Below are 24,415 nucleotides of genomic sequence, written 5' to 3' on the forward strand. Positions count from 1 at the left end.
CACCTCTGCCTCAGACTGAAGCTCATCCACCAGACTGTCTCACATGGCCTCGGTCACATCTGGCCCTCATGTCTGCCTCAGTGGAGATTTTGCAGCGTGACCCGTTGTTAATTCTCCCTGTTGATGTGCACACACAGCTTGTCTGATGATGTGATTATTTATAAGGAGGATTTGCATTTTGCTTAAGAGATTAGCTTGGGTTTGGTGTTGTTGTTGTTGTTGTTGTGTTGATAACTCTGAAGCTCTCCGTGCTGCTTACTCATTGACTTTGTTTCACAGCTGGAATTGTCCTAGGTAACTTTTGAAGTATTATAGGAGAGGATAAAGTAAGATAAGCTGGTGATTTTTTTTTTGTGACAGGGGGAAGGGGGTTTAACCTTTGTGTTGTCCTCCCGGGTCCAATTGACACCGTCTGTTTTGACTGTTCCTTCATTCCTCCCTTCCATCTCTATACAAGTCAATGGAGAATTCACCAACTTCTCACTTGATTTCTAACCTCAGTAAACGTTTTCAAAATGTGTTTATGGTCTCAATCGCTAGTTTAAAGCCTTCTTCAATGCAGTATGATGTTCATTTGGGACATTTTGGCCTCCCTGATTTTATATGTGACGATAAAGCAGGGTATGCATTAGGGCGTGGCTACGTCCTGATTGACAGGTTGATTGCCCAATGTCCTCGAGATCCAGCCCTCGCAACCATAGCAACCTCTCCCGCTCCGCCGATGACTCCGCCTCATGCCCATATAAGTAGAATCCGTGTTTTTATTTTTCCCAGCATGCACCTGAAATTTTCAAGATGGTGCTGCCTAGATTCGAAACTATTGGCTTCTGAGCAGCAGTCCACAAACCAATGGGATTTTGGGGTTTTCATACAGTCTATGGCTCATACACAGTTGTTCGTCTTTTTTATTGATGAACTAGGAGCATTTCATGCCAATCAAAGTTGTGGAAAAGCTCAAACTGGGATAATAATGTTGTTTTGGGGATTAAGGATTCTAGTTTTTATTTCTTGAATCAGGGTCACTCAAAATAGCTCACTGCACTTCACAACTCTATTGTATGTTCATCATTAGATCTTCTTTCTCAATAGGATGAATACCCCTGTACTGTTGGATCCTACAGGGTGTTGCATTATGGGTCGTTTGAAGTCTCGAGGCCTTTGAAGTCTTTTGCCAGGCTTGCGAGTTTCTTCTAGTCTGTTTACAGTGAGTCTGTTCCAGTCAGTCAGCACTAAATGTGTTTGGTTTGTTTAGTTGAACCTGCAGGAGTTTCTGAAGGCTACGGCTTTTTTCTTACATTTATTTGAAAAAGTTTTTATTGCTGAGACGGCGAGGACAGAATCATCTGTCAAACAACCAAGAATTACTACTGTCACAGATCAAGAAGAAATAATTGGCCTGACAGGAGAGAGTATGAGTGACACAACATATACAAATGCAGGATTTACATTCTGCTTTAATGGAAATATTTAACTTTTACAAGAGAAAAGGCTTTTAGGATGAGGACTCTCTTTTCCTTTGATGAATGGTATCTCAAGGAGACAGGATGAGTGTAAAAGTGTGTTGGAAAAGGGGGGGGGGGGGTTGTCTTCTAATCTTTTAAAACTGAATGAGGACAAAATAGAGATACTTTTATTGGGACCAAAATCAAAGAGAAAGGTTTAGGTGTCATTTTAGATTTCTGATCTAAGTTTTAAACCCCATATTAGTAAATTGACCCAGACAGCTTTCCTCCACCTGAGAAATGTTGCCAAAGTACGACCATTTGTAACCAAACAGGATGCTGAGAAGTTATTTCATGTTTTTATTACTAGCAGGTTAGATTACTGCAATGCACTTTTTACTGGTGTCCCAAAAAAGTCCATAAAGAAGTTACGACTCATACAGAACTCTACACCAAGACTTATAATCAAGACCACAAAGAGAGAGAGCACATCACTCCCATTTTAGCTGGTTTGTACTGGCTTCCTGTTTCTTTTAGAAAGGTCATTTTAATTACCTACAAAGCTCTAAATGGTGCACATCTCTTAATATTTAATAACTTATCAGCCACAGAAAGCCCTGAGATCCTCCACAGCTGATCCATTGATTAATCTGTGTGTGAAATGTACTATTATAAATGAAGTTATTATATTATTATTATTGTTATTCAGTGTTTTTCGTAACTTGTTCTAACATTAAAACTCCTCACCGCTCCTTTTCTTGTGTCACATCCTGCCTGGACTTTCTATCTGTGTTTGTTTATTCCGTGTTTTATTTTGAAATGTTCTACTTGTGTTTTGTTATCTTTACTTCCTTGGTTGATTGCACCATGTGTTTCACCCATAGACTGTATAGAAGAAATGGACGTAACATCCGTGACGTCACTCATTGGTTTGTGGACTGTTGCTTGGAAGCCAATAGTTTTGAATCTAGGATTCAAACTATCAATCAGGACGTAGCCACGCCCTAATGCATACCCTGCTTTATCGTCACATATAAAATCAGGGAGGCCAAAATGTCCCAAATGAACATCATACTGCATTGAAGAAGGCTTTAAACTAGCGATTGAGACCATAAACACATTTTGAAAACGTTTACTGAGGTTAGAAATCAAGTGAGAAGTTGGTGAATTCTCCATTGACTTGTATAGAGACGGTCGCCCCCTGGTGGCCTTTTGATAGGATGCAGCTCTAAGTTACTTCTGCGTTGGCTTCATTTCAGAGGACCGGAGCTCCCCGCCTGGTTTCACTTGTCTTGTTTCAACTCACCTGTGCCTCGTTTGTACTTAAGTTCAGTTTCTGTTGCTGTGTTAACCTGTGTTTCTGCTCTTTTTGTTTTTTTGCCTGCACATCATGATTAAAGATGTTTTGTCCGTCAGTCCTTGTATCGGTCTTTTGCATTTGGGTCTTCCTGAGTCGCATTACCAGATATGTCTCCACCCACAGCTCTCTGTGTTGTATCATTATCAGTGTATAAATGCAAACTCAAGGAGACAGGCTTACAAAAATAGCATCTACTTGTTTATTCATCATCATGACATGAAAGCAAAACATGATGGAAAATGGCCAGGGGTAAAATTTTGATTTCATCAATTAAAAAGAAAACAAAGATGAAAGGTTTAATGTTAGACACAAAATACAAAACAGAATAGGCTTCATAATTTCCTCAAATCCAACCGCCCATCTAGAGCCTTGTTCTGTTTGAGGTTTCTTCCTGTTAAAGGTGATTTTTCCCTTGCTGCTGTCACTAAGTGCTGCTCATGTGGGAATGTTGGATCTCTTTAAATTAAATTGAAGAGTACAGTCTAGAAATGCTTTATGTGAAAAGTGCCTTGAGATAACTTTTGTTGTGATTTGGTGCTATATAAATAAAGATTGAATTTAGATTAGTTAATTATCTGCAGATTGTCTGGCTAATAAAGAATTTAATTGGACATACTACAATATGAGGACCCTTAGCTGAGGATATAATATGATCAGGATTTATTATATTATTATATTATATTACTTTATAAAGTAGAAGTTTAAAAGGGGCATATTCAACTTTTTGTGATTTTTATGTCATTCATATCCTGTTATGATTGATGAGAGATTTGAATGATGATCAAAGTTCAAAAACCTGAGTTAAATGCATGTAAAAATGCTTCCTGCAAGACAAAGCCAGATATCAGCTGGCCTTAATGCTTCCCTGATGAGACGATGTCAGCTCGTTGTGTGTATCTATGAACTGTAACTGTTGCTGAGGTTATTAGCATTGTCCACTCACTAGTACAGACAGATCTGTTTACATTTGGAGTAAAGCATGAGAAAAAGAGGTGAAATCCTACTTTTTGAGCAAGAAGGAGCTTCCTGAAGCTAGCCAATCAGAATACAGTGGGCTCACTGAGGGGGGTGCATAAAGGGCCAGTATAAGATGCTTTTTCTAACTGTAAATCATGCAAAGATATTCCAGCAGAGCCCCAGGATTAAGGAGAAGTCCCCTTGAACTGTTATACTGTGTCAAGGCCCACACTCTGCATATACTATATCTTCTATAAATCAACATCAGTACTGTTAAGGCCCATTCAGACACACACTGAGGTGGGTTAAAGGGTCAAGAAAGTCAATTCATATGCATGGGAAGGACTCTTAGTCTCCTTATGAGAGTGTATTTTATTTTATCCCTTCATGGCCCAGCAGTGAACATGTCACAGTTTGTTGGGCTCACATTTAGATTGAATCTGTAGTAAATCCTTTGTCTTGTTTTTAAAGCTCGTGGCTGCATGTCCAGCGGGACCAGATTCAATTTCTTAATAATCGACTTCTTGATGTAGCGAGAGTTGTATTTCTCTGCATCTCAAAGGGCATCAGAGAATGAAAACAATATGCCTGACCTTTACTGACGAAGAAGAAGAAGAAGAAGAAGAGAGATCCTGTCTCTGTTGAAAAGAAGGATCCTCCCAACAGGACCGTCAGGCTGTGTGAAATGCTGAGAGCAGCCAAACAGACTAAACACTTCTAAGTGCTGCAGCGAACTGCTCTTAGAAATAATCCGGAGGGAACTGCTTCAATTATCAATATTGCATTAAAGAAGGGATATCACGGCAGTTTCAATTATCCTCACTGAGAAAACGTTTTAGTTTACTGTCTACACACTACAAAGTGCATTTAACCCTCCTGTTGTCCTCGAGTCAAGGGAGGAAGGAAGGGAGGAAGAAGGAAGGAGAAGGGAGGAAGGGAAGAAGGAAGGAGGGGAGGAAGGAAGGAAGGAAGGAGGGAAGGAAAGGAGGGAGGAAGGAAGGAAGGAAAGGAGGGGAGGAAGGAAGGGAGAAAAGGGAAGAAGGAAGGAAGGAAAGGAGGAAGGAAGGGAGGAAAAGAGGGAGGAAGGCAGAAAAGGAAGGAATAAAAGGAAGCAAGGAAGGAGAAGGAAGGAAGGAAGGAAAGAAGGAAGGAAGGAAGGAAGGAAGGAGGGAGGGAGGAAAGGAAAGGAAAGAAGGAAGGGCGGAAGGAAGGAAAGGAGGGGAGGAAGGAAGGGAGAAAAGGGAAGAAGGAAGGAAGGAAGGTAGGAGGGAGGGAGAAAGGAAAAGAGGAAGGGAGGAAAGAAGGAACAGTCAAAACAGAAAGGGTCAACTTGACCCGGGAGGACGACAGGAAGGTTAACTCATAATTCACAGCTGATTCTCTTCAGCATATTCCTGTAGTCTTCTCCTCGGTGGCAACAGCATCGTTTATGGACACTAGTACAAGAACACTGTGGTGCTTTGTCCATTACTGTGTCTTTAGCCTGCGTCCTCTGAGGTCTCACTCTCATTCAGCTGCTTTGCCAGTTGAAAAGGTGCCAGACAACAACTCTTCAACATGTCGACAGTGATTCACCTTCAAGGTCTTTTTTTTAATAATGCATAGCTTGATGCAGAAAATGACAGCGGCCCCCGGGACCTCGAATAAAGAAAACAACACACTGCACAAAGCATAAAACACAATCTCATACAGAACAGAACCAGATAGATACACACTGCAACACTCTTAACTAGAGGATAAGCCCCATGAGATGCACCAATGGGTCCGCAGGCAACAAATATGTAATTGTCTTCCATATTTATTGAGTTTTCAGGTTGTTTTATAATTTGCTATTACCCTTGCTTTTTAACTTCAAGGTCTTTGATGTGTGAGCTACAGGATATCTGAATTTCCCAATGGGGATGAATTAAGTATCTATCTATCTATCTATCTATCTATCTATCGTCTTATTGGGTCTACCTATCTATCTATCTATCGTGTTATTGGGTCTATCTATCTATCTATCGTGTTATTGGGTCTATCTATCTATCTATCTATCTATCTATCTATCGTCTTATTGGGTCTACCTAAAGTATCTATCCATTCATCCATCCAGTGTCTTATTGGGTCTTCCTCATCAACAATAAACTACTCCAGCATCTCCAGTGAAAGAATTGTCCATAATCAAACTCAATTGAAGTGTCATTAGATGTTCCTCTGCAGGACCAACACAGATTTGTCCTGTTAATAGTATTACTACTGCTTTTAGAGTGTGTGTTCCTGCTAAACCAACTGTTGAGTCTCTGATGGTTATTTATTTGTGCTTTAGAACCTAAATGCCATGAAACAACCTTTTTATTTCTCTCATTAACTTTACCGCTGCACGCTCTACTGGTTCGACCACCGTCAAGCTGTCTGTCTTTTTACAGCTGCAGAAAAAAAAAACAGCTTTCGTCCCTCTGTCCTTATTTGACACTCAAAAATCGAAATAAGGTCACAGTAGGAGTGTCAAAGCAATTTGACGCGCCTCATAAAGCTTATGGTGAGTGTTCAGCCATAAAAACAATAGGTGTACTTCAAAACAGTGAGTTTCGGCCTTGAGTCTATCTATAAACTTAAAATGGTAAAATAGGGATTTAAAAAAAGAGAAAGGAAAATAACTGCAACGTGTATTCTTTCTTTATGGATGATAACTTTTTGTTATTCTCTCTGACTCTCTGAGTTATCAGTTGTCTGGGTCTTAATGGGACTCGGTGGGATTTAACGTTGCAGATTGGAGTCTCTATCAGACTGGTTCATTTAAAGTCTAGTTGGGGGAATAAAACAGGCACAATACAATCAAAGGTGCTCTTTTATTGGGATTTTTTTTTCTTTTCGGTCCATTTTTTCTTATCCGATCAATCCACTAGGCGCAGGGAAACTCATAAATATTTTAAATTTCTGAACTACATTTTCTTTTCCATGAAACAGCAATAAATGGACTCTAATGGCATCAATAATTGAACCATGGTTAGGTATTTTCATGAACAAGCCCAGCCTGCACCGTAAAACCCCATAGAGTCCCGTTAGAGATGTGTTTTTTATGTACATATATCTGAGTTTGATTAATGATATCAAAATGACATCACAGTTGGCTGCCTCAGAGTTGTGCTCTTTGGTACTTTCTATGTTTGTGTTTACTTGTGCATTCTTCAATACTCCCTTATTTATATTTTACTCACCAGGAAAGAACTGTTGAATATTTCACAGTTCACCCCACAACTTTTTTTTTTTTTTTTTTTTGTAACGATCTTCACATACCCAGAAACTTTTCAGAGGTTTTAATTGGAGTTTGGAGGAGATGCGGGGCGAGAGATTAAGGGCCACACTCAGTGAAGTTGGGATCCAGGCAGATATTGGTCCAATAAAATGGATGAAAATCTGCCTGGATCCCAACTTCACTGAGCAGACTGTGTAATGTAGTCAACAGGGAATACAAGGTGGAAGGTATCCACCACTACATTAAAGAAGTTCTTTCCTTCTTTATTCCTGTTGGTGTTTACATCCCACCTCAGGCCTGTGTTAGTGAGCCACTCCAACACCTGGCCCACCAGATAACTCACATGGACCGCAAACATCCAGACTTCCTTTTTCATGATCCTTGGGGATTTTAACAGAGCAAACCTCAGCTCACAAACTGCCAAAATACAGACATCTTATCAAATGTCCCACTAAGGATAAAGACACACTGGACCACAGCTACAGGATATTAAAGTACACATTCTGAGTAGAAGTCCACAAACCAATGGGTGACGTCCATTTCTTTTATACAGTCTATGGTTTGCACATACAAAGAATATACCTTGCTGTTGTGGTGCATAACAGTCAAAAATATATAAAAAATGAAATGATCCTTAATAATTTAATCTCACATACTGTAACATTGTCACAGCGTTGGTCATAGCTAAATTGAGGCGGCTGACAGGAGCGGGAACACAATCCTGTACAGCAGCAGTAGCAAAGAGGAGCAATCCTGACACACTGTACTCAACAGCTCAGCCTGAGGTAGGAGTCCAACATCAACACAGTCATCACAAAGGCCCGGCAGAGCGAGTGTGTACTCTGCACATCCATCACTGTCTGGTTTGAATCGGCCACCAAACAGGACAAGAACAGACTACACTTGAGAGTCAAGTCAGCAGGAAAGATAATCAGTGTTGAGCTGTTCACTATCCAGGACCTGTACACCTCCAGAGTCAGAAAACCGATAGAGAAAACCACTACAGAGCACTCGCACTGTGAATATAACCTGCTCCAACAACTCCCCTCTGCTAGAAGACACAGAAATAGCTTTTTCTGTCTTTGTCACGCTTATAAACAGTTTAATCAGTCATCCATCACTGTCAAATATAGATTTAAGCAGGCTGTATATACTGTGCATCCATTAACCATTGAACATTTATTTCAGCACTCTTACACAGCTTTGCACTCTTTGTTTATAGTCTACAGAAACCTTGATTGTATGCCTCTCTTTCCTCTTTCCTCTCTCTCCCTCAACCCCAACTGGTCGAGGCAGATGGCCGCCCATCTAGAGTCTGGTTCTGTTTGGAGTTTTCTTTCCATAAAAGGGGAGTTTTTCCTTGCTGCTGTCCCCAAGTGCTGCTCATGTGGGAATGTTGGATCTCTTTAAATTAAATATAGAGTACGGTCTAGACCTGCTCTATGTGAAAAATGCCTCCAGATGAATAAAGATTGATTGATTGATATGTTGTAAATATGGTATATATCTATTTTTTAACGTACTTGCTTGAACCAAATAATCACATATTTATGGACACTTATCCCTGTTCAGCTTTGTTCTTTTTTTTGGCTGTATGTCCATGTGTGTCTCCTGATTGTAAGTACATGGAGAGCTGCTGGAAATTGTGTAAATGTACTTTGCCAATGAAAAAGTTTGGTTTGTTTTTCATCTAGTTTTCAGGCCAGATAAAGTTCCATTATCAGACTTATTCAGTGCGTTCCTTCTTTATCCTGCTCTATTTTGTTTTTCAAACCAAACAACAGCTGTAAATTTAAGTCATGGGCCGACAGACTGACGTGTACTGAGGTTTATTGGTTTTATTCGTCGTCTCTGGTGGTTTGAACAGCTCAGAGCTCACAAAGTGAAAGATGAATAGCAGTGGAGACGTCAGCTGAGCTGGATCAATCATTGCTGAGAGGCACTAGGAAACTGAGAAAGGAGAAAACGTAGCAGGAGATTATTCTGGGTAAGTTGTGAATGTACAGATGAAATAAGTACCCTTATCAATCTTTTTGTCTGTTACAATAGATTAAATTAAAATTAATACAGTGTACCAGAATGAGATGTAATTAATAAGCACTTTGTAAGGGGGGCACCACCTCTTACATTAGGGAGAAACAAATTATCGTGACAATAATTATTATTAAAATCAGTCTCAATTTAGAAGCCGTGATTTCCAATTCCATAGACCTCCGTCCTCTAACAACTGTGACATTTTAGTACATTTCATTGACTAATAAATAGGCTACTAGAAGAAAAATGCAATGATAAATGACACAACACAATGTGGAATGACAAGACTATTATTTACAATAGTGGAGTGAATGGATGATGATTATAATGGGTATTCTACTGCTAATCATCACTGATTAGAAAACTTATATTGACACATAATATTTACTAATTCTATGTGTTCACGGAGCTTTGCACACACTTGGCTAACAAAGAACAAAAAGATTACAAAAACTAATCAAGAGTACAGATTGGCGCCAAAAGCATGAAACATAAAAAAGGGGAACACAATAGCAGGAGAATGTAGAAGAAGAACAAAAAGAAAAGGAGCTGCAGGGCACCAGATGTTTTTGTCTAAAGGGGATGATACCCACTGTTGAGATTTCATTTCTACTTTGACTGTGCAAAGTTACACCTACATTACATTCATCGTCATGCTTCCTTTTAGGGCATTAATAATGACTTTAAGTGATTTGTTTTGTTGAAACTTTTTTTATATAGATACTTATCGACTGCAAATGGTCTGAAACATGCTCCTAAATAGGTCCTGGAGGAACGTTTTTCATTTAAACACTTCATGTTCACACTCTTCCCAATAATACATAATAATACATTCCTATGGGAAAACCGTTTTCTCGTGATAACTCAAGAACCGTACATCCTAGAGACTTGGGACCAGTCTCCATCTGCCACAATTCAATGACACCCGACACGTAGACACCAAGCACATGTCTTTACAACCTTCCGTTCCAAAGATATCAGGCAAACACACTTAATAATTGGCGTAACTCTGCCCCCCTATGATGTACATCTACAAACCTGGTATCAATTGACTCGGCTTGACGAGACGAACAAATGCTGGTCTGGGAAATTTTGATCTGACTTTCCTATCAAAAGTTATCTCAAAATTGTCATATATAATAAACATATATATATATATATATATATATATATATATATATATATATATATATATATATATATATATATATATACACATATATATATAATATTATATTATATCTGATCGGACACAGATCAAAGTGTGAATCTTTCAGGTTGGACACCTGGACCGATTCTGCTGTCATCACCTCGTCCTTGTTTACTCTCATTCCACCAGCCTTATTTCAGTTTGTCCATCACTTTGTCAGCCAACAAATCTTAATAACCTTCAAGGGTCTTCTGTTTGTCCTGTTTTCTGCTTATCAGTGGTGACCTATTTCATCCCCAGTATTGTACCTCGTGCTGCATTCACGTCACATATGGTGGAAGGTATTGATTAGGGGATGTCCACATTTACGACAAGTTGTGGATTTGTTATATGTGTCATTATAAGCTTAATAAAGATCTACTGCCACCTGAATGTTCAGTAAATTTGAAACTTGATCCTGTTCCACCTGAGTTGGCTTGTTTGAACAGCTTAGAGCAGTATTTAATAACATTGCATATACCGTTTATGAAGATGTTGGCTTTATCAAAAGGAGGTCAGAATGGAGTGCATGCACCAATGACATATGTTCAAACCAACATTGTGCAGACGAGTAATTTGTTGCTGCGTTCCAGTAAGGAGGGGTCTTTGTTGCTTGTAAAGTTGAAGCGCAAGTTAACGTATAAAGGGCATTATGAGTATCAGTTTGTGGATACTATGCATGTTAGGAAGGCTTTGCAGTATTTAAAAGAAACAAATGTGCATTATAAAGACATTGGATTAATGAAGAGTGGCTTAACGAGTTTGTTAGGTAAGAAGATGATGCAGTTGGCTGATGGTAGTGGAAATATCTTCAGATGTTGAAGATGAGCTTTTGCATGATAGGCAGCAGCATCGTATGTTTCAGGACACGTGTTTTATGCCTCTTGACAGGTCAGGAAACATTAGATCAGTATTATGAGGGTGTGTTGAATGTTGCGCCTGCAGAAGGTAACAATCCTGTTAAGTTACTTTCTGATCAGGAAAATGAGGCTAAATGTTTCCTCTAGGTGGTAAAACGTATCATGATAGTAGGTCTAGTCCTAACGTTGTCTCGGTATTTGAACAACAGGATTTTGCATGCTGACGGTAGGTTTTCTAGAAATGTAGAATATATATTTTTTGGTCAGTACATGTCTGAGGTTCAGCAGGTTGTATCCAACGTGTCAATCGCCCTGCGAAAAGGTAAGGGGCGTCCTTCCCAGAAGGTAGGTGGTAAAAGTGTAAGGGACTTAATAAACGATGAAGAGTCCATGAAGAAGTTGTTGGAGTTCGATGACGGGTATCGTTTTCTAAAGCCTTTTTGGCAGGAAGCCCAGCGTGGGTTAGTTGCGTCTGTCCCTCAGCTAGGTCTGCCTACTTGGTTTTGTTCATTCTCTTCTGCAGATTTGAGATGGACAAATTTACTAGATAGCATTTTGAAGCAGGAAGGTAGGTCTCAGACAGCAGAAGATTTAGAGTGGGCAGACAAGTGTGAGTTACTGCGTCGTAATCCGGTCACTGCAGCGAGAATGTTTGATTATCGCTGGCATGTGTTTTTGAGGGAGGTCCTTATGTCCCCCTCGAATCCGATTGGTAAAATTATTGATTTCTTTTATAGGGTTGAATTTCAGCAGCATGGTTCACCACATGTACATTGCTTGTTTTGGATTGAAAACGCACCCAAAATTGATGAAAACACGGACGAAGAGGTCGTCAAATTTATTGACAAATATGTGACATGCGAGCTACCGTCACAAGATGAGACATTATTGGACATTGTCACATCTGTACAGCAGCACTCAAAGCGACATTCTAAAACCTGTAAAAAGAAAAACACGGCTTGTCGATTCAATTTTCCAAAAGTGCCATCCACTCGTACATTCATTTCTCGTAGCCCATCAGTGGAAGAAGCTAAAAATAAATGTAAGTGCGAGGAAGCCGCAGCGTGTACACGTGGTAAACGAAACATGAAAAAACCAGATCTCATGAAACAAGATTACGCGGAAGATATAGTGGGACGTATCAAGGCAGCTGTGTTAAAGGAGGAAAATAGTAACCTCACTGTTGAGGAGTTGTGGCAGCGTTTAGGGATTAGTCAAGCTACGTTTGAGGCTGCATATCAAACGCATCGCGAAAAAGACAACGGTAGTCTTGAAGAGGCAGGTTAACGAAGTATGGATTAATCAGTATAGTAAGCCGCTGTTGAAATGTTGGAATGCTAATTTAGATGTCCAATTTGTAGTAGACGCGTACGCTTGTATAGTTTATATTATTTCTTATATCGCTAAGGCAGAGAGAGACATAGGATTGTTGCTAGGGAACGCCCATAGGGAAGCGTCAAAAGACGGGAACGTTAGTGCCAAAGAGGCTTTGAAAAGTTTAGGTAGTGTTTATCTTCATAGAGATGTGAGTGCTCAGGAAGCTGTCTACAGGTTAAGTGGCATGCACCTGAAGGAATTTTCTAGGAAGGTTGTATTTATACCTACAGGGGACAATATAGTTAAGATGAGTCTACCTATCAGTATATTGAGGGAAAAGGCAGAGTCTTCAGATTGTAATATAGATGACATCTGGATGACTAGTATAATTGATCGGTTTAAGAATAGGCCTAACGATAGTACGTTTAATGATATGTGTATAGCGACTTTTGTGTCGGAGTATCATGTGTTAGCTAGAAATGAGAAATGTAAGGATTGGATTCAATTAACAAATGATTGCAGATTTGTCGCGAAAAGAACTAAAACTGAACCTGCAGTAATTCGATATGTGCACTTTTCGGAGACTAAAACTCCAGAATTATTTTATCAGAGCATCCTGCAGTTGTTCCTTCCGTATCGTTCCGATGAGCAATTAAAGCCTGAAAAATCTGACACATACGGACAATTTTATAACGATGTGCGTGTTAGTTTAGGTTAGGTTTAGTGATAGGACGATGCATTCGGTAAAGGAAGTGGTAGATTTAAATAGAAGTAAATTTGAAATTAATGCCGACGAGTTGGACGAGATCCTTGAAAATATAGCATTAGATGGTGTAGCAGAAGATGCCTGGGGTGAATTGTGCCCAGAGCAAGAGGTAGAGAGGTTAGAGTGTAAGCAGGAACAGGAAGAGAGAAAGAAAGGGCAGGTATTAGATGGTGATGATGTTGATCATGAAAACGTCCCAGACTTAGCGGTGTGTAAGGAACAGGTAGTGAATATAGAAAAGAGGAGTAACATTATGTGTAGGACTGATGGCTTGGCTCTTATTAAGTCTTTAAATAAGACTCAGCGGTGTGTTTTTTATCAGGTTAGGCAGTGGTGTTTAGATAGAGTTCCTTTCATACATCCCTTTCATGTTTTTGTTACAGGTGGTGCAGGGACAGGAAAGCCATTCAGTATGAGGCTATGAGGTTGTTGTCAACAGTCTGTCGTCAACCTGACAATATTTGTGTCTTGTTAACGGCTCCTACGGGGATTGCTGCGTACAATTTGCACGGAACAACCATTCATCACACATTTAGCATTGGCAAAGATGTTCGCCTTCCCTACGTACCTTTGGGTGAGGAAAAGGTCAACTCTTTGCGTGCTAAATATAGTGATCTTCAAATTTTGATATTTGATGAAATATCAATGGTTGATCACAGACTGCTGACATATGTTCATAGTAGGTTGAGACAGATCAAACAGACTGGTGATTTTGCTCCGTTTGGGAACGTCTGTGTTATTGCTGTTGGAGATTTTTTCCAGTTGCCTCCAGTTAAAGGGAAGCCTCTTTATGAAGAGGAACTCGGAGTCAACCTTTGGTGGAGCCTTTTTAAGGTGGTAGAGTTGACAGAAATAGTTAGGCAAAAAGATGGTGAGTTTGCGTCGTTGTTAAACCGAGTTAGAACTCGTTCGAAAGGGACCGTGATGTTGAATAGCGACATTGAAATATTAAAGCGTTGTGAAACCGGTGAAGTCAGCTCAGCTTTACACATTTTTCCGACGAATAGACAAGTAAATGAGCACAACGATGCAGAACTATTGAAGACATGTCCTGAATATGAGGAAATAGAGGCTCAGGACTTTGTCAAAAAAACAGGTGAGTTAGTGTTGAAAAGTGGCCATCATACAAAAACGTGGATGTTTCAGATGGTCTTGTTAATGGTATGTGTGGTTTTGTGACAGACAGAGTTTATTTAGAGAAGAAAAAGTTTCCTCACAAAGTGTATGTTAAATTTAAATCTAAATTAGCTGGTGTAGCAGAAGATGCCTGGGGTGAATTGTGTCCAGCACAAGAGGTAGAGCGTAGTGTCAGCAGGAACAGGAAGAGAAAAAGAAAGAGCAGGTAAGTAGATGATGGTGAAAATGAAAATATCCCAGATTTAGCAGTGAGTAGGGAACAAGTGGTACATTTAGAAAAGAGAAATAATGTTATGAGTAGGAGTGATAATGAGACTCAGCAATCTGTTTTTCATCAGGTTGCGGGGTGTTCACACCAAACACAATTGCGGCGACATCGTGTGACGCCGCGTTGAGACTCTCCTGACGTCTGCTTCCTGGATCATTCACTTGCTGAAGAAATGGAAGACAAGTACATCATGGCGGTTACAGCTCACCCGGTGCTCTATGACACGTCCTGTCTCCTCTACAGAGACCAGTATAAAAAGGAGCAGGCGTGGATTACAGTAAGCGAGGTGGCTGGATTACCTGGTAAATTCTGTAAATATGTATTTGTTGCTTGTTTGCAGCTATTCGTTAGCATTTATGAACGTTAGCAAAGCATTAGTATAGCCCCAGTTAGCGTAGCTGGCTTTCCCGGCATAAAGTTACTGGTTTACTATATTGAACAGTTAATTTACGTGTGTTCTTGTCTGTTGATGTGTGTCGCAGGAGATGGAAGAGCCTCAGGGACACGTATATGAGGGAAAGGAGGAAGGGGACAGAGACCAGGAGTGAGGCAGCAGCAGGGTCAGCTAAGAAGTGGAAATATTTTGCGGTCCTGTCTTTCCTCGGCCCCTTTATTTGCCCCCGTGAAACGAGCGGCAACGTGGAGCTGGGGTGGAAGAAGATGGGGCCGCGAAATACAGCATAGGGTCGATGGAGGACGAGGGAGAGACAGCAGGCCCATCAGGGATTACCATCGGAGGTTTGTTGATGAATGAACACGCACACATAAACAGCATGGAAACAATTTTTTGTATAAAATGATAACTGACTTGTAGTTTTAAAAAATCTCAATAGCTAGAATAAACAAGTCTGGGATCATTTGCATTAAAGTGTTGTGGAGGATAGATATTGCTGTGGCTAGACCTGTATGATGCATTAAATGACTGCATGTGTAAAATATTTTATGTGTGGTAACTGTTAGAATAACCTAGACAATTAATATACTGTATGTACTGCAGGTTTGTCACTACTACAGCCCGAGCAGATTCTGACAGTGAGCCAGAGTCTGCTGGTGCTGCTGCTTTCCCTGCTGCTTCAGTGCCAAGAAGTATGTACAAGACATATTTAAGATAGTTTAATAGATAATTAATTTAAGATATTTAAACAAATATGAACTTGGATATTGAGTTACTTCTAACTATGAATTTTTTGGACGGTAGTAGTTTCATAAAATGTTTTTTCCATTTCATACAGCGACGAAGAGGTCCAGGAAGAGAGCCAGGGAGGAGGAAAACTCCGCCGACTCCACCAACACACGTGCGGAGTTAGAGGCTCTCCTCCTGGAAACCCTAAACGCCCATGCAAGCAGCAAGCTCCACCTGCTCCCCAGCCTCCCCCCTCAGAGGATGAATTATTCCTCAAAAGCCTGGTTCCTTCCCTTGAGAGATTGTCACCCCGAAGGAAGGCATACGTTAAATTTTAAATTCATAAACTTATTTATAAAGCAAGCACTGTTGTGCTCAATTTGGAACCTGCCGATCAGCTGTTTAGCAATGGGGCAACAATCACTGCAGGGAACGTATCAGACTTTTGAGGAATAATCATTTTGTTCATATGTGTCCCTGAGGCTCTTCAATACATGTTATTTATTTTTTTATTGTTTTTGTACATACATATATATGTGTATATATATATATATATATGTATATAGTATTTTCATAAATAAAATATAAAAATCTCAGCTGTCTTTCGTCTACTCTTTCCTACAGTGAGAATTCCCACCAGACTTCAGATATTTGTTGCATACCCACATTGTGTACTGTAAACTTTGATTCAAGCTGTGCTGAGGTTATTCACATAAAAGTAAACAAAACTTACTTTAAAAAGTTTTTTATAATATAAGTTGTTCTAGAAAAGAAACTTATCCTTTATACACACACACACATACACTTAAATTTTAAATGCTCTGAAGTTTTGTGCCTCTAATCATAAAATTATTAACAACGGCATAAACATGGCAAATAATAATGTGGCTGTTCTTTGCTGTGGCTCACTGTCTCTGTGTGAGCAGTACACACTGAGGGCTCAGCTCCACCACCATTGAACCAACCAAAACCAGCATAAGCTCTGTAGCTGCTTACTGACGGAGCATCTCTGTCCTCAATCAGCGCCCGGACCTTTTATACAGACCTGTGAGGCGGAATAAAGGAGCAGCATAGACTAACGTTAGCTTGACCGTTCCTTTATCTCAGGGGCAGAGCTGACTCCTCCGTTATCAAGGAAACGGAAGGACACGAAACTTTTGCACAAGTTTGCTGTTGTTGTCATTTCAATATATCTTATAGGTTATATCACATATTATATAATAATATTAGTATTTAATATGTTAATGAGTTTATACAGTTATTTATTAATTGACGTTTTTCTTGCCAGACATTTTGACCATTGATATTTTAATCTGCCGGACAGTTACACGTCATACCGGCTAACGTAAACCCTGCCACAGACCTGACACTACGTGTGAATGACTAAAAAGACGTTATACACATTGTATTTGCATATTTTTGCTATCAGGCTTTTATTTTGAACGTCACAGCCATGACCCATGTGAGCTCAAAGTTTGCTGCTTTATCTATCTTTATCTCCCTCTGTCTGTGTAGACATTTAGACTGAGCAACTGAAATGAACTGCCAACACTTTGATGAGTCAAACAGGAGAGGAACTTATTTCCAGTGAAACCTGTAGATAGGTTTGTAAGTCATGCTCTTGTAGTTCATGATTGATGTAGACTTTGGCAGCAATGTCAGTGAAGTAGTTGACAGACTGTACAGATGTAAGAGGAGTGGCAAAAGAATTCAGTGCTTCAACTCACGGCAGCTGCACACACACACACACACACACACACACACACACACACACAGTCATTGCCATGGTAGTTAATGAGGGGATGGCATGATGGACATTTGAGCAATTAAACAAGATCAACTGTTTGGTTGTGCTGCTACTGTAGTAATGACGTTAGCTTAAAGTTGTGGCTCTTTTGACTGAGTCAGATCATTTAGCTCAGGTGGCAAGCCAAATTAATTTTTTTTTTTCATCTATGATTAGTATGTGTGCACGTATGTCATATAAGTTATTCACTGTAATTATGCTAGATTTAATCATTTTCAGGTTTGCCAGTATTGTATATTATGTATACTATAAAATTTATAAAAGTATTAATGCAAAACACCAGACATTATTACACCTCTATTTAACAATTATATTAAATGTTGTAATTTTTTTTTTTTTTTTTAAACTATCCTAAACAAACACCACTCCAAACATATGACACTCCAAATGAACATTGTCTTTAAGGTAGAATGACATTTAAAAAGACATGAAGTAAGTGTCTCAGTTTGGAGGGGCTGATTCAGTTTCATCCCTCAATATTTATCTACCCTAAAAAAAATCCAAAACAAATACCAGTCCAGTCTGACTCTGTTGGCAGCACATCTCAGATCTGCCCCGTAGCCTACTTTAAAATGTGCATGTGTGCCTTCCTCCTGAGATCATAAAACAAACAAAACTCTCTGAAAGAAGCCGGCTCATAGAACTGACCGACACATCAGTAGTACTCATTCAGATTTGATTGGTACAGTATTAACATTTGTATTTATTAGCCACATTAAAAAGTTTAGTTCTTATTGTCAGGAATCACTCCATTGATTTAACCATTTATTCTGATACACAGTAAATGACAATGAATACAGTTAGTCATGTCAGTATGGTTCTACTCTCAAGGTTGCTCCCTGCTGAAAGATGTAAAAGCATAACCACTCACACAGAAGATAAATATGTAGTCGCTCTCCTTTTTCTTTGGTGAGTAGCTACGATTATAGTATGATAATGGTCTCCAAGGTTGCCCGATAAAGAAAACAACGGAGTAGGCGGAGGTTGAAAGATCTTCACCTCTGCCTTATTCATTATATTCCAATGCCACATCATCTGGGAATTATTATTTACACAGTCAGTATTCTTACTATGGCCAATTTGAGTTATATTGTAGATGAGTACACTAACATATGATAAACAAGTACTTGAGTAATCTTTACAATAAGATGAACACTGGATGACATGGAGGTGGAACAAGTCACTATAGAGCAGCCAAAAGAACGTTAGATGAAAATAATGTTAGATTAACTCATTAATATTGCCTATTTTCAACATTGTATGACTTTAAATAGAAACGGTCAACATTGCAATTTGATAAAATGACTTGTGTCTTCTAAAGATTTGACTACTGTAACGGTGTCTGTACAGGCAACCCTAAAAAATGGTATCAGACGGCTGTAGTTGATTCACAACACTGCTGCTTGAGTCTTCACTAAGAAAGTAGATCACATCACTCCAGCTCTACAACTTCAAGGCAAGAATACATTTCTGGTCTGCTGCTAAGTTACGATCCTCAGGTGGTCTGGGACAGGTTTTGCTTCCTGTCCCCCCTGAGTCAAAACTAAACCTAAAAAAGCAATGTTCAGTTTCAATGCTTCATATTTCTGAACAAACTTCCATAAAACTGAAGGTCTGCTGCAACTCACAGTTCTTTTAAACTAAGACTGAAGGTTTGCCATTACCTTTTATTAAATATTAAATCAAACACTGTTGCTCCTGGCTCTACGGGGCTTCATTAGTATCCACACTCGGCAGATGCAACATACTTATACTGCTCGACAGGATTTGAATGGACAGTGATTACAATCTCGAAAAACACGTAATAACTTAACGTGTCGTACTAACACTGAATGTTAGATGGTTATGTTAGCCTTTGTTGTAAGCTAACGTTAGCCGGCAAAACACAGCTAATTCACAACGGGGAATGTGTATGAATTTCACCATCAGTCAAATGTTCAAGGGATAATTTATTCCTGATCTAACAAACTTTTTAAACTGCGGGCTACTTGATTGTAGTTTCAGTTAGATAAAAGAGGATGCTTAGCTCTGTGTAATGAACTCATCTTATTCATGTAAACAAACTGCACGAAAATACAAGTCAGTGATTTATATTTAACCTCGTTTCCTTAACCCTTGTGCCTCACTAAGGACATTTTTGGCTAACCCTTGGCACATATATGGCATCAATAGAATGTAATAAACTCAAAAGAATATGATACATTACACTTCAAATGTGCTATGACTGTATATCGGTAAGACTGTATCTGCACATACACATTCATGTACAGACCAGGTCCTTCTTTGGGTCACGATAGTCTTATGGAGCCAAATTTTCAAATTTCACAATTTTAAAACATTTAAATGTTTAAGTTCTCTCCAATCTGCTGATGCCTGACTATCATGCTGGAGACTGAGGTTTGTTTCCCACTTGGGCCGAAAAGATTCATGTGTGACACTGCGTGCCGTAGACCCGGACGAGTGGGGGGGGGAATTTCGAGGGGTGAATGTAATGGATGCAGTTGTAAAATATACAGTAAAATATCATATTCTGGGTACTGTGCAGGCTTCTGGAACCGGAAGAAGTTCAGTGAATAATTTTGTGCAACAAATACACAGTAAGAACAAAAATATATGTATATGACCAAGCAAACAATCAAAATATGAGAAAGAAAAGTTTCACTATGCAGTTGACTTAAAACTGAAAAGAGCTGTACATCAGTGTTTCTCGACTTTCTATGTGCCAGGAACAGGCAATATGCAAGTGGTGTCCTAGAAAGAGCTCAGTTTACACATTCAACAATAGAAAAATATACTGCACAAGCAAACAACTGAAATAAGAACAAGACAAAGATTGCACTATTTGTGCAGCTCACTGAAAAGTGGAAAGGGCTCTACCTCAGTTATTTTCAACATGTTTTGAGCCAGGGACAGGCAGGCAATCTTCAAGTGCTGTCCTTTGAAAACTATTTCGACAAGTAAAAATACAAAGCTTAGTTTAAACTCTGTAATAGCCTATCCATCCAATAACTGAAATAAGAACATGTCAAATACTGCACTATTTCTGAGAGGGGACAGACAGAGAATCTGTGATTCTTTTAAGAGATGTGGGAGCACAGGGTCTTAGAAGTGGATCATGATCAGAGTTGATTTATTTTACAGATGGAAATAAGCAAGATTCCTCATTGAGACGTTTTTAAACTGAACCAACCAAATAAGGATTAAGCTGCTGCTGTATTTTAAACAGCAGCAGGTGTTTGAGATTCAGAGGTTTGAGGCTGAGCTGCAGGGTCGAGTGGAGGTGTGTGGGGAAGTTTATTTGTGCTGTTATTGATCTGATTTACCGGCTTTCTTACTGTCAGCACTCCCTCTCTTCATCACTCTCTAGCTCGCTTGACCACAGCGTCAGTCGATCCTGTTCCGTCTATGTCTGTAGCCGCGTACTGACGGAGAAACTCTGTCCCCCATTCTGTGTTCGGATTTTTTAGTGAGTCGCAGTAGAACAGATTCTCTGAGAGCAGATAGCGACGTGAGGAGAAGTGACAGCAAACAGCAGCAGAGGCTAACGTTAGCTGCTGCTTACACAAATCTCGGAAGGCGACACATTTTCAAAACAGAAAATTTCATGGAAAGGTGAGTTGCTTGCATCCCTGTGTATTGGTGTGGCTCTGCCTCATGCGTATATAAATAGAATCCATGTTTTTATTTTTCCCAGCATGCACCTGAAATTTTCAAGATGGCGCTGCCCTGATTCGAAACTATTGGCTTCCAAGCAGCAGTCCACAAACCAATGGGTGACATCACGGATGTTACGTCCATTTCTCCTATACAGTCTATGGTTTCACATGACACCTGAATCACCCCGCAGTTTTGGTTAGCAATTTGCACTATAGCAATCCCTGGTGGTAAAGATGTGGAACTACACCCTTCCCCTGGACCTAACCCATACCAGATTTGTAAGGTCTAGCAATTACGGTTCGCTATTCTGGCCTCAAATAAAAATGAATGGGAGTAGTACAGAAGTCACACTTATATGCATTTTTACATTGACCCTAACCTTTCAAAGCACGAGTGAGGTAAAAGGTATAAGCGACGTAGCCAGAAGCTTGTCTCAATCTCATATTGTAGCTCAACAGTACACTAAAATATATCTCTGAAAAGAACTGAGGCAGGAAATAGACACTGCAGTAACAGAATTTGGACTTATATTTGATCAGCGTTGCCTAGTTTGCCAGAGATTCATGAGTAGACTCTGACTCAAAGAGGATGAGGCAGGATGAGAGGAATCACCGCACCCCTCCCACCTTCACTTCCATACTCTAATAATAGTGCAGCTTTTACCTTTCTCTCCAAACATATTTCACTATGAACTATTTACTAGTGTGTCTTAACGTGCAACATTTGTTAACATCAGTGAACAATACCTGGGTGTTTTATATCTGTAGGCAAGGTCAGATGCTCTGTACACTACCTCACAGTGTGTGAAGGCAAATGTCTTATCATCTGAGGACAGCTTTAGTCTTCCTCAGCAGTCTGCCAAGCCTTTAATGTCTCCAGTCCATCTTCTTTGCTCCCACTCAACCTTCCCCTGTTCAGTCCCTATTACAGTAAGTGACTCTGCATTAAAGTCTCCTCTCATTTAACCATCTGCTTCTGCCATCATTTGGGTCAGTTCCTATAAATCCTGTTGATGGTTAAATGTGAATCACCCCTTTAAAAGTACAAATGCCCTTTCCCCAGCATATGTTTGGCTTGATTTAATTTTTAAGTGTAGAGACAGAAACGGCCAGAAACATAAACTTACAATTCATTAGAATCTTCTTCTTCTTCTGATGAAGGCTGCTTACTGTTGATTGATTTATGATACTTATATTACTAAATGCATGCATTCATGTGCATGCATTCTAATTATAGTATGTGTATTCTCACAGGATTAGCTGCCTTAGCATATTTGACCTGTGTGGTTCCCCTGCTGTCATATTGTCTGGTTTATAGGCAGATTTATGACTGACTGATAAAAAAAAAAAAAAAGGTTGTGTATGTGTTGGAGATGAGCTAATGATAGTCTTTATTCCCTCAGCAAACTGACGCAGTGACTGATGTCGCCCTGGAGATTCACAGCGCGTCACCTTGAGTTGTCGCAATTTGATGAAATGCAAACATCCCCGAGAGGTAAGATCCATGAAACCCTCCACAGGTCCAGAAGCATTGGCTCAGCTCTGACTTGGCATCCTGACAGCAGACGCCGGCCATCCATCTAGTGCAGCCACCCCAGGCTCGGCTCCAATCTGGCAACCGAACAGTGAGCAGAGGGATATTTGGAGTCAGGCCACAGTGAAGTGGCTTCAGAATTACAACACGCTCTGCACACACACACACACACACACTGCACACACACACACACACACACACACACTGCGCACACCCAACACTGCGCACAGCCATCTGCATATTTTTCATTTCCCAAACTGGAAGCTGAAAATGCATGAATGCATGATTATGTTGCACGTGTTGTGTTTTAGTGCCTTGGGAGCCTGAACACACACACACACACACATACACACAGGCAGTGAGGACTTATATTTTGCATTTTGACATCAAACCCATAACAGCCGGTGCAAAATACACCAGAGCCAGGTCTCACTTTTATGCTAATGAGTAAAAAGCCAGGCAGTGAAAGGTTTAGAGTGTGAAGCAGCATCAGCATGCCCACATATACTACCTGGAGGTGCATGATGTAGTTTAAGACATTTACATCAGAGAGGCTGATGGAACCTCCAGCCTGAGAGATTGAGCCGTCAAATTCAGACAAAATCAAACATGAAACATCTTTTCTTCTGAAATTCTGAAAGGTAATTTTGAAGATAAAGTTATAACGCACACACACATATCATTATCTCAAACTGGGTTCAACTCAAAATTAATCTTTTAGGATTGTTATTCTGAGGTAAAAATCCAATTAGATTTAACTCTGATTTAAATGTGTATCCAAGGATATTGGCCACTCTGCATTTAAAAAAATAAAGTTTTGTGCAGCAATACACTTTTAGATTACAAAATAATAGAAACAATTCTAGGAATGATTGAGAGTCAGTTATGATTGGGACTCATTTTGGTTTAGTTTAGTTTTATTAGGATCCCCAGTAGCTACTCTTCCTGGGGTCGGACCATAAGCATAAAAGTGCCCAATGCAAATATAATGCAAAATATAACATTACAACATGATATAATACAAAGAAATAAAGGTGTGCATATATATATATATATATATATATATATATATATATATATATATATATACATACACAGTCAGGTCCATTATATTTGGACATTGACACAATTTTCAGCATCCAGCTCTGTACAACACCACAATGGATTTGACATGAAACAATCAAGATGTGCTTTAAGTGCAGAATTTGAGCTTTAATTTGAGGGTATTTAAATGATTTATTATTTACATATAAATCAGGTGAACTGTGTAGGAATTACAACACATTTTATTTGTGCATTCCATCTCTTTTAAAAGGACCAAATAGTAAAGAGACACTTTTGCACTTAGGCCATCCTTCTAATGATTATATTTACATTTTTCGATATTAATAGTTTCATTGGGTTAAAAAATAAACTATTTCCTGAGACACTTCCATTTTTGGCTCTGATTAAAAACCTCAGGACCCTGCGTGTTTGTTTTGGCCCACAGAGGAGGACCACACACTTCATCTGGACCTGAACTTTCACCTTCTCCTCTCTCATCCTCTCTCATCCTCTCTCTCTCTCTCTCTGGACTCTCATCTGCTGAATGATCTTTTTCTGAGTCTCCTGTAACAATTCTGTGAAGGATCTTCTCTGCCACCATCATAGAGCTGTCTACTGAAAAAATGTGAAACAAACCAAAGTACAAAGTCCTGATGTCCAATGCAAAATACATTTATAAATTA

General features: G+C 39.5%; 1 pseudogene; it reads left to right on the forward strand.

Moving 5' to 3' along the window:
* The first annotated feature begins 10,053 nt into the window (after positions 1–10,053).
* Positions 10,054–14,684, forward strand: LOC128359026 (uncharacterized; annotated as a pseudogene).
* The last annotated feature ends 9,731 nt before the right edge of the window (positions 14,685–24,415 follow it).

The sequence above is a fragment of the Scomber japonicus genome, chromosome 5 (genome assembly GCF_027409825.1).
Source record: "Scomber japonicus isolate fScoJap1 chromosome 5, fScoJap1.pri, whole genome shotgun sequence".
In the NCBI taxonomy this organism is placed as follows: Eukaryota; Metazoa; Chordata; class Actinopteri; order Scombriformes; family Scombridae; genus Scomber; species Scomber japonicus.